The sequence below is a fragment of the Oncorhynchus keta genome, unplaced genomic scaffold, assembly GCF_023373465.1.
Source record: "Oncorhynchus keta strain PuntledgeMale-10-30-2019 unplaced genomic scaffold, Oket_V2 Un_contig_3161_pilon_pilon, whole genome shotgun sequence".
Classification (NCBI taxonomy): domain Eukaryota; kingdom Metazoa; phylum Chordata; class Actinopteri; order Salmoniformes; family Salmonidae; genus Oncorhynchus; species Oncorhynchus keta.
Genome location: NW_026287108.1, coordinates 215,001 through 229,253, shown reverse-complemented (window position 1 = coordinate 229,253; position 14,253 = coordinate 215,001). Strand labels below are relative to the sequence as shown.

At 46.1% G+C, this 14,253-nt stretch overlaps 1 long non-coding RNA gene across 19 annotated transcripts; it reads right to left on the bottom strand.

The window, feature by feature from the left end:
• Positions 1-200: 200 nt before the first annotated feature.
• Positions 201-4,556, bottom strand: LOC127923734 (uncharacterized). 19 transcript variants are annotated; one of them, XR_008115184.1, is made up of 6 exons: positions 4,102-4,556; positions 3,179-3,376; positions 2,388-2,783; positions 1,762-1,860; positions 1,466-1,564; positions 201-312 (listed from the first exon to the last, which is right to left on the bottom strand). It is a non-coding gene; the product is annotated as an uncharacterized LOC127923734 (long non-coding RNA). The 19 variants fall into 19 exon arrangements; XR_008115179.1 differs by lacking the exon at positions 201-312 and adding an exon at positions 348-576; XR_008115172.1 differs by lacking the exons at positions 201-312; positions 1,466-1,564; positions 1,762-1,860 and adding exons at positions 1,921-2,223; positions 3,806-3,871; positions 3,970-4,068 and having other exon boundaries at positions 4,135-4,556.
• Positions 4,557-14,253: the final 9,697 nt, after the last annotated feature.

The window sequence follows — 14,253 nt, the reverse complement described above, 5'->3', positions numbered from 1 at the left end:
ACGCTACCCTGCCGTCCCTACACTCTAACCACTAGTCTACCCTGCCGCCTCTACACTCTAACCACTAGGCTACCCTGCCCCCTCTACACTCTAACCACTAGGCTACCCTGCCGCCCCTCCACTCTAACCACTAGGCTACCCTGCCCCCTCTACACTCTGACCACTAGGCTACCCTGCCCCCTCTACACTCTGACCACTAGGCTACCCTGCCACCTCTACACTCTAACCACTAGGCTACCCTGCCGCCTCTACACTCTAACCACTAGGCTACCCTGCCGCCCCTCCACTCTAACCACTAGGCTACCCTGCCGCCTCTACACTCTAACCACTAGGCTACCCTGCCCCCTCTACACTCTAACCACTAGGCTACCCTGCCACCCCTCCACTCTAACCACTAGGCTACCCTGCCGCCTCTACACTCTAACCACTAGGCTACCCTGCCCCCTCTACACTCTAACCACTAGGCTACCCTGCCGCCTCTACACTCTAACCACTAGGCTACCCTGCCGCCTCTACACTCTAACCACTAGGCTACCCTGCCGCCCCTCCACTCTAACCACTAGGCTACCCTGCCGCCTCTCCACTCTAACCACTAGGCTACCCTGCCGCCTCTACACTCTAACCACTAGGCTACCCTGCCACCCCTCCACTCTAACCACTAGGCTACCCTGCCACCTCTACACTCTAACCACTAGGCTACCCTGCCACCCCTCCACTCTAACCACTAGGCTACCCTGCCGCCTCTACACTCTAACCACTAGGCTACCCCTGCCGCCCCACTACACTCTAACCACTAGGCTACCCTGCCCCCTCTACACTCTAACCACTAGGCTACCCTGCCACCTCTACACTCTAACCACTAGGCTACCCTGCCGCCTCTACACTCTAACCACTAGGCTACCCTGCCGCCCTCCACTCTAACCACTAGGCTACCCTGCCGCCTCTACACTCTAACCACTAGGCTACCCTGCCCCTCTACACTCTAACCACTAGGCTACCCTGCCACCCCTCCACTCTAACCACTAGGCTACCCTGCCGCCTCTACACTCTAACCACTAGGCTACCCTGCCCCTCTACACTCTAACCACTAGGCTACCCTGCCGCCTCTACACTCTAACCACTAGGCTACCCTGCCGCCTCTACACTCTAACCACTAGGCTACCCTGCCGCCCTCCACTCTAACCACTAGGCTACCCTGCCGCCTCTACACTCTAACCACTAGGCTACCCTGCCGCCTCTACACTCTAACCACTAGGCTACCCTGCCACCCCTCCACTCTAACCACTAGGCTACCCTGCCACCTCTACACTCTAACCACTAGGCTACCCTGCCACCCTCCACTCTAACCACTAGGCTACCCTGCCGCCTCTACACTCTAACCACTAGGCTACCCTGCCGCCCCTACACTCTAACCACTAGGCTACCCTGCCCCCTCTACACTCTAACCACTAGGCTACCCTGCCACCTCTACACTCTAACCACTAGGCTACCCTGCCGCCTCTACACTCTAACCACTAGGCTACCCTGCCGCCCCTCCACTCTAACCACTAGGCTACCCTGCCGCCTCTACACTCTAACCACTAGGCTACCCTGCCCCCTCTACACTCTAACCACTAGGCTACCCTGCCACCCCTCCACTCTAACCACTAGGCTACCCTGCCGCCTCTACACTCTAACCACTAGGCTACCCTGCCACCCCTACACTCTAACCACTAGGCTACCCTGCCCCTCTACACTCTAACCACTAGGCTACCCTGCCACCTCTACACTCTAACCACTAGGCTACCCTGCCGCCTCTACACTCTAACCACTAGGCTACCCTGCCGCCCCTCCACTCTAACCACTAGGCTACCCTGCCGCCTCTACACTCTAACCACTAGGCTACCCTGCCCCCTCTACACTCTAACCACTAGGCTACCCTGCCACCCCTCCACTCTAACCACTAGGCTACCCTGCCGCCTCTACACTCTAACCACTAGGCTACCCTGCCCCCTCTACACTCTAACCACTAGGCTACCCTGCCGCCTCTACACTCTAACCACTAGGCTACCCTGCCGCCTCTACACTCTAACCACTAGGCTACCCTGCCGCCCCTCCACTCTAACCACTAGGCTACCCTGCCGCCTCTACACTCTAACCACTAGGCTACCCTGCCGCCTCTACACTCTAACCACTAGGCTACCCTGCCACCCCTCCACTCTAACCACTAGGCTACCCTGCCACCTCTACACTCTAACCACTAGGCTACCCTGCCACCCCTCCACTCTAACCACTAGGCTACCCTGCCGCCTCTACACTCTAACCACTAGGCTACCCTGCCGCCCCTACACTCTAACCACTAGGCTACCCTGCCCCTCTACACTCTAACCACTAGGCTACCCTGCCACCTCTACACTCTAACCACTAGGCTACCCTGCCGCCTCTACACTCTAACCACTAGGCTACCCTGCCGCCCCTCCACTCTAACCACTAGGCTACCCTGCCGCCTCTACACTCTAACCACTAGGCTACCCTGCCGCCTCTACACTCTAACCACTAGGCTACCCTGCCGCCCCTCCACTCTAACCACTAGGCTACCCTGCCGCCTCTACACTCTAACCACTAGGCTACCCTGCCGCCTCTACACTCTAACCACTAGGCTACCCTGCCGCCTCTACACTCTAACCACTAGGCTACCCTGCCGCCTCTACACTCTAACCACTAGGCTACCCTGCCGCCCCTCCACTCTAACCACTAGGCTACCCTGCCGCCTCTACACTCTAACCACTAGGCTACCCTGCCGCCTCTACACTCTAACCACTAGGCTACCCTGCCACCCCTCCACTCTAACCACTAGGCTACCCTGCCACCTCTACACACTCTAACCACTAGGCTACCCTGCCACCCTCCACTCTAACCACTAGGCTACCCTGCCGCCTCTACACTCTAACCACTAGGCTACCCTGCCGCCCTACACTCTAACCACTAGGCTACCCTGCCCCCTCTACACTCTAACCACTAGGCTACCCTGCCACCTCTACACTCTAACCACTAGGCTACCCTGCCGCCTCTACACTCTAACCACTAGGCTACCCTGCCGCCCTCCACTCTAACCACTAGGCTACCCTGCCGCCTCTACACTCTAACCACTAGGCTACCCTGCCCCCTCTACACTCTAACCACTAGGCTACCCTGCCACCCCTCCACTCTAACCACTAGGCTACCCTGCCGCCTCTACACTCTAACCACTAGGCTACCCTGCCGCCTCTACACTCTAACCACTAGGCTACCCTGCCGCCTCTACACTCTAACCACTAGGCTACCCTGCCACCCCTCCACTCTAACCACTAGGCTACCCTGCCGCCTCTACACTCTAACCACTAGGCTACCCTGCCGCCTCTACACTCTAACCACTAAGCTACCCTGCCCCCTCTACACTCTAACCACTAGGCTACCCTGCCGCCTCTACACTCTAACCACTAGGCCACCCTGCCGCCTCTACACTCTAACCACTAGGCTACCCTGCCACCTCTACACTCTAACCACTAGGCTACCCTGCCACCTCTACAATCTAACCACTAGGCTACCCTGCCGCCCCTCCACTCTAACCACTAGGCTACCCTGCCACCTCTACACTCTAACCACTAGGCTACCCTGCCGCCCCTCCACTCTAACCACTAGGCCACTCTGCCGCCTCTACACTCTAACCACTAGGCTACCCTGCCGCCTCTACACTCTAACCACTAGGCTACCCTGCCGCCTCTACACTCTAACCACTAGGCTACCCTGCCCCCTCTACACTCTAACCACTAGGCTACCCTGCCACCCCTCCACTCTAACCACTAGGCTACCCTGCCACCTCTACACTCTAACCACTAGGCTACCCTGCCGCCTCTACACTCTAACCACTAGGCTACCCTGCCACCTCTACACTCTAACCACTAGGCTACCCTGCCACCCTCCACTCTAACCACTAGGCTACCCTGCCACCTCTACACTCTAACCACTAGGCTACCCTGCCGCCCCTCCACTCTAACCACTAGGCTACCCTGCCGCCTCTACACTCTAACCACTAGGCTACCCTGCCGCCTCTACACTCTAACCACTAGGCTACCCTGCCACCCCTCCACTCTAACCACTAGGCTACCCTGCCACCTCTACACTCTAACCACTAGGCTACCCTGCCACCTCTCCACTCTAACCACTAGGCTACCCTGCCACCTCTACACTCTAACCACTAGGCTACCCTGCCGCCTCTACACTCTAACCACTAGGCTACCCTGCCACCTCTACACTCTAACCACTAGGCTACCCTGCCGCCTCTACACTCTAACCACTAGGCTACCCTGCCGCCTCTACACTCTAACCACTAGGCTACCCTGCCGCCTCTACACTCTAACCACTAGGCTACCCTGCCGCCTCTACACTCTAACCACTAGGCTACCCTGCCCCCTCTACACTCTAACCACTAGGCTACCCTGCCACCTCTACACTCTAACCACTAGGCTACCCTGCCGCCTCTACACTCTAACCACTAGGCTACCCTGCCGCCTCTACACTCTAACCACTAGGCTACCCTGCCACCTCTACACTCTAACCACTAGGCTACCCTGCCCCCTCTACACTCTAACCACTAGGCTACCCTGCCACCTCTACACTCTAACCACTAGGCTACCCTGCCGCCCCATGAACAGTATAGCTTTCGACTTGAATCTGTCATTTGTAGACCAACAACTGTATTTGCGAAACCAGAATAACTGGTGATGATGCTGATCTTGGATCTTGTTAGAGCTGTAGTAAAAAATAAAATAAAAAGTCTGTGAGTTGAAACACACGCTGGTCTCTTCTTGCCCCGTAGACTTAATTACCAACAAGTGGGCATGTGCTCTTCTCTGCCAGTGCGTCTATCTATACTGGGGAATTCAGTCTCCCCCTTGGTGATTGGCTACTTCCGAGTAGGAAATGAAGGAAAGAGAGAAAAACATATCAGCAGATTTCAACACTAATTATAAAACAGTGTTGGATATTAAGATGAACGAGACGCCCCACTAAATCAGTCTTAGGAACAGTTATAGCCTCAGCAGCTCCCGGTAGAAGAAGGAACTGTCCCAAAATTGTATTTTATTTTTTAAATCTTTATTTCACCTTTATTTAACCAGGTAGGCTAGTTGAGAACAAGTTCTCATTTACAACTGCGACCTGGCCAAGATAAAGCAGAGCAGTTCGACACAAACAACAACACAAGAGTTACACATGGAGTAAACAAACGTACAGTCATTAATACAGTAGAACAAAAGAAAACTAAAAGTCTATATACAGTGAGTGTAAATGAGGTAAGATAAGGGAGTTAAGGCAATAAATAGGCCATGGTGTCGAGGGTAATTACAATATAGCAATTAAACACTGGAGTGGTAGATGTGCAGAAGATGAATGTGGAAGTAGAGATACTGGGGTGCAAAGAATCAAGATAAATAAATAAATACAGTATGGGGATGAGGTAGGTAGATAAATGGCCACCTATTCCCTATGTACTATATAGTGCACTACTTACCCTATGGCCTCTGGTCAACAGTAGTGCACTATAGAGAGAATAGAGAGCCATTTGGGACGAATGTCCCCGGCGGAGTGTTGTCAGTGTCGGAGCGTGAAACACCCTGCCCTCTAAACATATCAAACAAAGTGCACTACTTACCCTATGGCCTCTGGTCAACAGTAGTGCACTATAGAGAGAATAGAGAGCCATTTGGGACGAATGTCCCCGGCAGAGCGCCCTCTAAACATATCAAACAAAGCGGGGAGCTCGGAGTCCCGCCCTCAGTAGCCACTAACACTGACATCTAGTGTTGTCAACGTGTCCGTCTGAGTTGTGCTGCTCATCACAATTACACAGGCAGGAGAATAGTGAATCCAGGAGCAGAGAGTGACTGAAACAGGAAATGATGCCAGGATACATCCTATGCATTAACCTGAGTGTCAGGTAAGGTTACTATCAGGTAAGACAAAGAATTAGAGATATCCTATAGTTTACTATGGTTCCTATATCTTCTAGAGATATCCTATAGTAACTATGGTTCCTATATCTCCTAGAGATATCCTATAGTTTACTATGGTTACTATATCTTCTAGAGATATCCTATAGTAACTATGGTTCCTATATCTCCTAGAGATATCCTATAGTTTACTATGGTTACTATATCTTCTAGAGATATCCTGTAGTTTACTATGGTGTCTATATCTTCTAGAGATATCCTATAGTAACTATGGTTTCTATATCTTCTAGAGATATCCTATAGTTTACTATGGTTACTATATCTTCTAGAGATATATTCTAGAGATATCCTATAGTAACTATGGTTTCTATATCTTCTAGAGATATCCTATAGTTTACTATGGTTTCTATATCTTCTAGAGATATCCTGTATATATCTTCTGGAGATATCCTATAGTAACTATGGTTTCTATATCTTCTAGAGATATCCTATAGTAACTATGGTTTCTATATCTTCTAGAGATATCCTATAGTTTACTATGGTTCCTATATCTTCTAGAGATATCCTATAGTTTACTATGGTTTCTATATATCTTCTAGAGATATCCTATAGTAACTATGGTTTCTATATCTTCTAGAGATATCCTATAGTTTACTATATCTTCTAGAGTTCCTACTATATCTTCTAGAGATATCCTATATATATATTCTAGAGATATCCTATAGTTTACTATGGTTACTATATCTTCTAGAGATATCCTGTATATATCTTCTAGAGATATCCTATAGTTTACTATGGTTACTATATCTCCTAGAGATATCCTGTATATATCTTCTAGAGATATCCTATAGTTTACTATGGTTACTATATCTTCTAGAGATATCCTGTATATATCTTCTAGAGATATCCTATAGTAACTATGGTTTCTATATCTCCTAGAGATATCCTATAGTTTACTATGGTGTCTGTATAATTGAATAGCTACAGACTGGGAAACAGTCTCTCTCAGAGAGCATTGTGAAATATATGATGTAATGAAGCCATAATATCAGAATGGATTACATGTGTTGTTGGCTCTAACGGACAGCAGCGTAATGAACACAGTCAACAAATACAACAACTGATGAGCCCCAAGTACTTCAACTCACAAACAGAATATAAACTAGTTTATTCACATCTGTCTCATTTCAATTCTCCACACCCTGCCTGGGAGTAGGTTAACCACGTAATATCCACAAAATATGGAAGGTACTATCCGTGTACTATCCATGTACTATCCGTGTACTATCCATGTACTATCCAGGTACTATCCAGGTACTATGCAGGTACTATCCAGGTACTATCCAGGTACTATCCAGGTACTATCCTTGTACTATCCAGGTACTATCCAGGTACTATCCAGGTACTATCCGTGTACTATCCAGGTACTATCCAGGTACTATCCAGGTAATATCCAGGTACTATCCAGGTACTATCCAGGTACTATCCTTGTACTATCCAGGTACTATCCAGGTACTATCCGTGTACTATCCAGGTACTATCCAGGTACTATCCAGGTACTATCCGTGTACTATCCAGGTACTATCCAGGTACTATCCAGGTACTATCCAGGTACTATCCAGGTACTATCCAGGTACTATCCTTGTACTATCCAGGTACTATCCGTGTACTATCCAGGTACTATCCGTGTACTATCCAGGTACTATCCAGGTACTATCCTTGTACTATCCAGGTACTATCCGTGTACTATCCAGGTACTATCCGTGTACTATCCAGGTACTATCCGTGTACTATCCAGGTACTATCCAGGTACTATCCAGGTACTATCCATATACTATCCATGTACTATCCATCTATCATGTAATATCCAGGTACTATCCAGGTAATATCCAGGTACTATCCAGGTACTATCCATGTACTATCCAGGTACTATCCGTGTACTATCCAGGTACTATCCACTGGCTTCCAGTTGAAGGACCCATAGAGTACTATCCGAATAGGTACAAGACCATGGTGATATTGTAATAATTGGGAACCCACGAAGCTGCTAATGGGCCTATTTAGCCTGGGGGGTGAGATATAACTACCTCAGTACCTCCAGGCTCTGATCCAGGTACAGGAAAGAAACAAGGGCACTAGAATATGCGTCATCCACCTCTGGCCTGCTCGTTCCCTACCACTGAGGTAAGTACAGTTATCATCCAGTCAAAACTGTTTGCTGCTCTGGTACCAATGGTGGAACAAACTCCCTCACTATAGACCAGGCCCTATTCCCTATATCAACTACTCACCAGAGCCCTATTCCGGGTACACCTTAGAAACCCCACCTAGTGCACTACTTCCAGGAATTCCCTACCTAGGATAGGGTAAGTAGAGGAGCCCTAATCCTTCTCATAGACCAGGCCTATTCCCTAACAAGTTTAGATGCAGAGCCTATTCCATGGTTGTCATATGTTTGCACCATTTGTATAGTCGCTCTGGACCAAGAGCCTGCTATTGACTAAATGTAATGTAAATGTAATATCCAGGTACTATCCAGGTACTATCCATGTACTATCCAGGTACTATCCTTGTACTATCCATGTACTATCCAAATACTATCCAGGTACTATCCATGTACTATCCAGGTACTATCCAGGTACTATCCAGGTACTATCCAGGTACTATCCATGTACTATCCAAATACTATCCAGGTACTATCCATGTACTATCCAGGTACTATCCATGTACTATCCATGTACTATCCATGTACTATCCAGGTACTATGCAGGTACTATCCATGTACTATCCATGTACTATCCAGGCACTATCCAGGTACTATCCAGGTACTATCCAGGTACTATCCAGGCACTATCCAGGTACTATCCATGTACTATCCAGGTACTATCCAGGTACTATCCAGGCACTATCCAGGTACTATCCAGGTACTATCCATGTACTATCCAGGCATTATCCAGGTACTATCCAGGTACTATCCAGGTATTATCCATGTACTATCCAGGTACTATCCAGGTACTATCCATGTAATATCCATGTACTATCATGTAATATCCATATACTATCATAATATCCATATACTATCATGTAATATCCATATCCTATCATGTAATATCCATGTAATATCCATGTAATATCCATATACTATCATAGGCACTATCCATATACTATCATGTAATATCCATATACTATCATGACCAGAGCCATTCCCTATCCATGTATATCCATATACTATCCCTACTATAGTACATGTAATATCCAGAGCCCTATTCCATATACTATCATGTAATATCCATATACTATCATATTATGTAATATCCATATACAACATCATGTAATATCCATATACTATCATGTAATATCCATGTAATATCCATATACTATCATGTACTATCATGTACTATCCGTGTACTATCCGTCTGTAAGGGGGCATATAGTAGAGGTCTGACTCAGCCATACTTCACTCTTTATTGATTTCTATTATGGGATAGCTGCTTCCCTATATAGTGTCACTAAGTCTTTTGACATATTAGGACCCATAGAGGCTCTGGTCCTTTTTTAGACAATAGGGATCAGTATTCTATTCGGCACACAGCCTAAGTTTATTGTGTTTCCAGTTTCCAAGACATTTGATATTGTAATAATTGGGAACCCATTACAGAAGTACTGTCGCAAATTAGGGCCTATTTAGCCTGGGGGGTGAGATATAACTATAAACTGTTGTCATGGACATACCTCTGTCTGTACAAATTATCCTTTTTTACTGCCTGTCTGTAAGTGTTTTTTTTTGACCTGAGGAAATAAAGAGAGTAAAATTGACATATGATAGAATATGCGTTATAATCTACACCGGAGGTACTGCCTGAGGAGCAGTCTATTCTATTATGGGGTTACTGCTGCTTCATGGAACCATACATGTATTAATCTATTGACATATTAGAGCCAGAGGGCTACTGTCATGGAACCTACAGCACCTGTCTGTAACACTATTGACATATTATGGGATCATACCAAATGGAACCATATTCCTGTCTATAAGTACTACTGACTATTAGACCAGGGCCCTATTCCCTATAGAACCATACTTCTGACCAAGTCTATTCCATATATATCAGTACACTACTATAGACCAGAGCCCTATTCTCTATATTATGGGTATCACTACTTTAGACCAGGAACCATATTCCCTATATAGTACACTACTTTAGACCAGAGCCCTATTCCCTATATAGTACGGTTACTGTAGACCAGAGCCCTATTCCCCTATCTGTAAGTCACTACTATTAGACCAGAGCCCTATTCTATATAACCATACTACTCTGTAAGTCTATTGACCATATTATGGGAGCCCATATTCCCTATCATGTAACCATACTGCCTGTCCAGAGCCCTATTCCATATATGGGAGAACACTGTTGTCATGGAACCATACTGACTGTCTGTAAGTTATTGACATATTATGGGATCAGTACTGTAAGTCTACTATTAGACTGTCGTCAGGAACCATACCTATTCTGTAAGTCTATTGACATATTATGGGATCAGTACGGTTACTGTATGGAACCAGACCGCTTTATGTAAGTCTATTGACATATTATGGGATCAGTACGGTTACTGTTGTCATGGAACCAGACTGCCTGTCTATTCTATTGACATATTATGGGATCACTACATTACTGACCAGGAACCATATTCCTGTCTGTAAGTCTATTGACATATTATGGGATCAGAGCCCTTACTGTTGTCATGGAACCATACTTAGCCTGTCTGTAAGTCTATTGACATATTATGGGATGCAGTACGGTTACTGTTGTCATGGAACCATACTGCCTGTCTGTAAGTCTATTGACATATTATGGGATCAGTACGGTTACTGTTGTATGGAACCATACTGCCTGTCTGTAAGTCTATTGACATATTATGGGATCAGTACGGTTACTGTTACCATACCATATTATGGAACCATACTGCCTGTCTGTAAGTCTATTGACATATTATGGGACCAGTACGGTTACTGTCTCTATATAGAACCATACTATGTCTGTAAGTCTATTGACATATTATGGGATCACTACTTACTGTTGTCATGGAACCATACTGCTTCTGTAAGTCCCTTGACATATTATGGGATCAGAACGGTTACTGTTGTCATGGAACCATACTGCCTGTCTGTAAGTCTATTGACATATTATGGGATCAGAACTTACTGTTGTCATGGAACCATACTGCTGTCTGTAAGTCTATTGACATATTATGGGATCACTACATTACTGACCAGGAACCATACTGCCTGTCTGTAAGTCTATTGACATATTATGGGATCAGTACGGTTACTGGTTATGGAACCATACTGCCTGTCTGTAAGTCTATTGACATTTATGGGATCAGTAGGCCCACTGAGGTCATGGAACCATACTGCCTTCTGTAAGTCTATTGACATATTATGGGTCAGAAGTTACTGTCCATCCATACCTGTCTGTAAGTCTATTGAATATTATGGGATTTTCAACTTACTGTTGTCATGGAACCATTGCCTGTCTGTAAGTCTATTGACATATTATGGGATCAGTAGGTTACTGTCGTCATGGAACCATACTGCCTGTCTGTAAGTCTATTGACATATTATGGGATCAGTACGGTTACTGGGTTACTTTAGCTTGGTTACTGTTGTCATGGAACCATACTGCCTGTCTGTAAGTCTATTGACATATTATGGGATCAGTACGGTTACTGTCGTCATGGAACCATACCGCCTGTCTGTAAGTCTATTGACATATTATGGGATGAGTACGGTTACTGTGGTCATGGAACCATACTGCCTGTCTGTAAGTCTATTGACATATTATGGGATCAGTACGGTTACTGTTGTCATGGAACCATACTGACTGTCTGTAAGTCTATTGACATATTATGGGATCAGTACGGTTACTGTCGTCATGGAACCATACTGCCTGTCTGTAAGTCTATTGACATATTATGGGATCAGTACGGTTACTGTCGTCATGGAACCATACTGCCTGTCTGTAAGTCTATTGACATATTATGGGATCAGTACGGTTACTGTCGTCATGGAACCATACTGCCTGTCTGTAAGTCTATTGACATATTATGGGATCAGTTACTGTCGTCATGGAACCATACTGCCTGTCTGTAAGTCTATTGACATATTATGGGATCAGTACGTTACTGTCGTCATGGAACCATACTGCCTGTCTGTAAGTCTATTGACATATTATGGGATCAGTACGGTTACTGTTGTCATGGAACCATACTGCCTGTCTGTAAGTCTATTGACATATTATGGGATCAGTACGGTTACTGTCGTCATGGAACCATACTGCCTGTCTGTAAGTCTATTGACATATTATGGGATCAGTACGGTTACTGTCGTCATGGAACCATACTGCCTGTCTGTAAGTCTATTGACATATTATGGGATCAGTACGGTTACTGTCGTCATGGAACCATACTGCCTGTCTGTAAGTCTATTGACATATTATGGGATCAGTACGGTTACTGTCGTCATGGAACCATACTGCCTGTCTGTAAGTCTATTGACATATTATGGGATCAGTACGGTTACTGTTGTCATGGAACCATACTGCCTGTCTGTAAGTCTATTGACATATTATGGGATCAGTACGGTTACTGTCGTCATGGAACCATACTGCCTGTCTGTAAGTCTATTGACATATTATGGGATCAGTACGGTTACTGTTGTCATGGAACCATACTGCCTGTCTGTAAGTCTATTGACATATTATGGGATCAGTACGGTTACTGTCGTCATGGAACCATACTGCCTGTCTGTAAGTCTATTGACATATTATGGGATCAGTACGGTTACTGTCGTCATGGAACCATACTGCCTGTCTGTAAGTCTATTGACATATTATGGGATCAGTACGGTTACTGTCGTCATGGAACCATACCGCCTGTCTGTAAGTCTATTGACATATTATGGGATCAGTACGGTTACTGTCGTCATGGAACCATACTGCCTGTCTGTAAGTCTATTGACATATTATGGGATCAGTACGGTTACTGTCGTCATGGAACCATACTGCCTGTCTGTAAGTCTATTGACATATTATGGGATCAGTACGGTTACTGTCGTCATGGAACCATACTGCCTGTCTGTAAGTCTATTGACATATTATGGGATCAGTACGGTTACTGTCGTCATGGAACCATACTGCCTGTCTGTAAGTCTATTGACATATTATGGGATCAGTACGGTTACTGTCGTCATGGAACCATACTGCCTGTCTGTAAGTCTATTGACATATTATGGGATCAGTACGGTTACTGTCGTCATGGAACCATACTGCCTGTCTGTAAGTCTATTGACATATTATGGGATCAGTACGGTTACTGTCAGTCATGGAAACCATACTGCCTGTCTGTAAGTCTATTGACATATTATGGGATCAGTACGGTTACTGTCGTCATGGAACCATACTGCCTGTCTGTAAGTCTATTGACATATTATGGGATCAGTACGGTTACTGTCGTCATGGAACCATACTGCCTGTCTGTAAGTCTATTGACATATTATGGGATCAGTACGGTTACTGTCGTCATGGAACCATACTGCCTGTCTGTAAGTCTATTGACATATTATGGGATCAGTACGGTTACTGTTGTCATGGAACCATACTGCCTGTCTGTAAGTCTATTGACATATTATGGGATCAGTAATGGGTTACTGTTGTCATGGAACCATACTGGTTACTGTCGTCATGGAACCATACTGCCTGTCTGTAAGTCTATTGACATATTATGGAACCATACTGAAGTCTATTGACATATTATGGGATCAGTACGGTTACTGTCGTCATGGAACCATACTGCCTGTCTGTAAGTCTAATGACATATTATGGAATCAGTACGGTTACTGTTGTCATGGAACCATACTGCCTGTCTCTAAGTCTATTGACATATTATGGGATCAGTACGGTTACTGTCGTCATGGAACCATACTGCCTGTCTGTAAGTCTATTGACATATTATGGGATCAGTACGGTTACTGTCGTCATGGAACCATACTGCCTGTCTGTAAGTCTATTGACATATTATGGGATCAGTTTGGCTAAAACATTTTATAACAGTGCCATCAAAACAAATACGCGGTCTGGCTAGAGTGAAACCTCTTCAGCAAATATCTGTAAACCCCCCGGGTGTCAAAGCCCCCTCCGTCCAGCCGGTACCTGCCACTCCCCCTCCGTCCAGCCGGTACCTGCCACTCCCCCTCCGTCCAGCCGGTACCTGCCAATCCCCCTCCGTC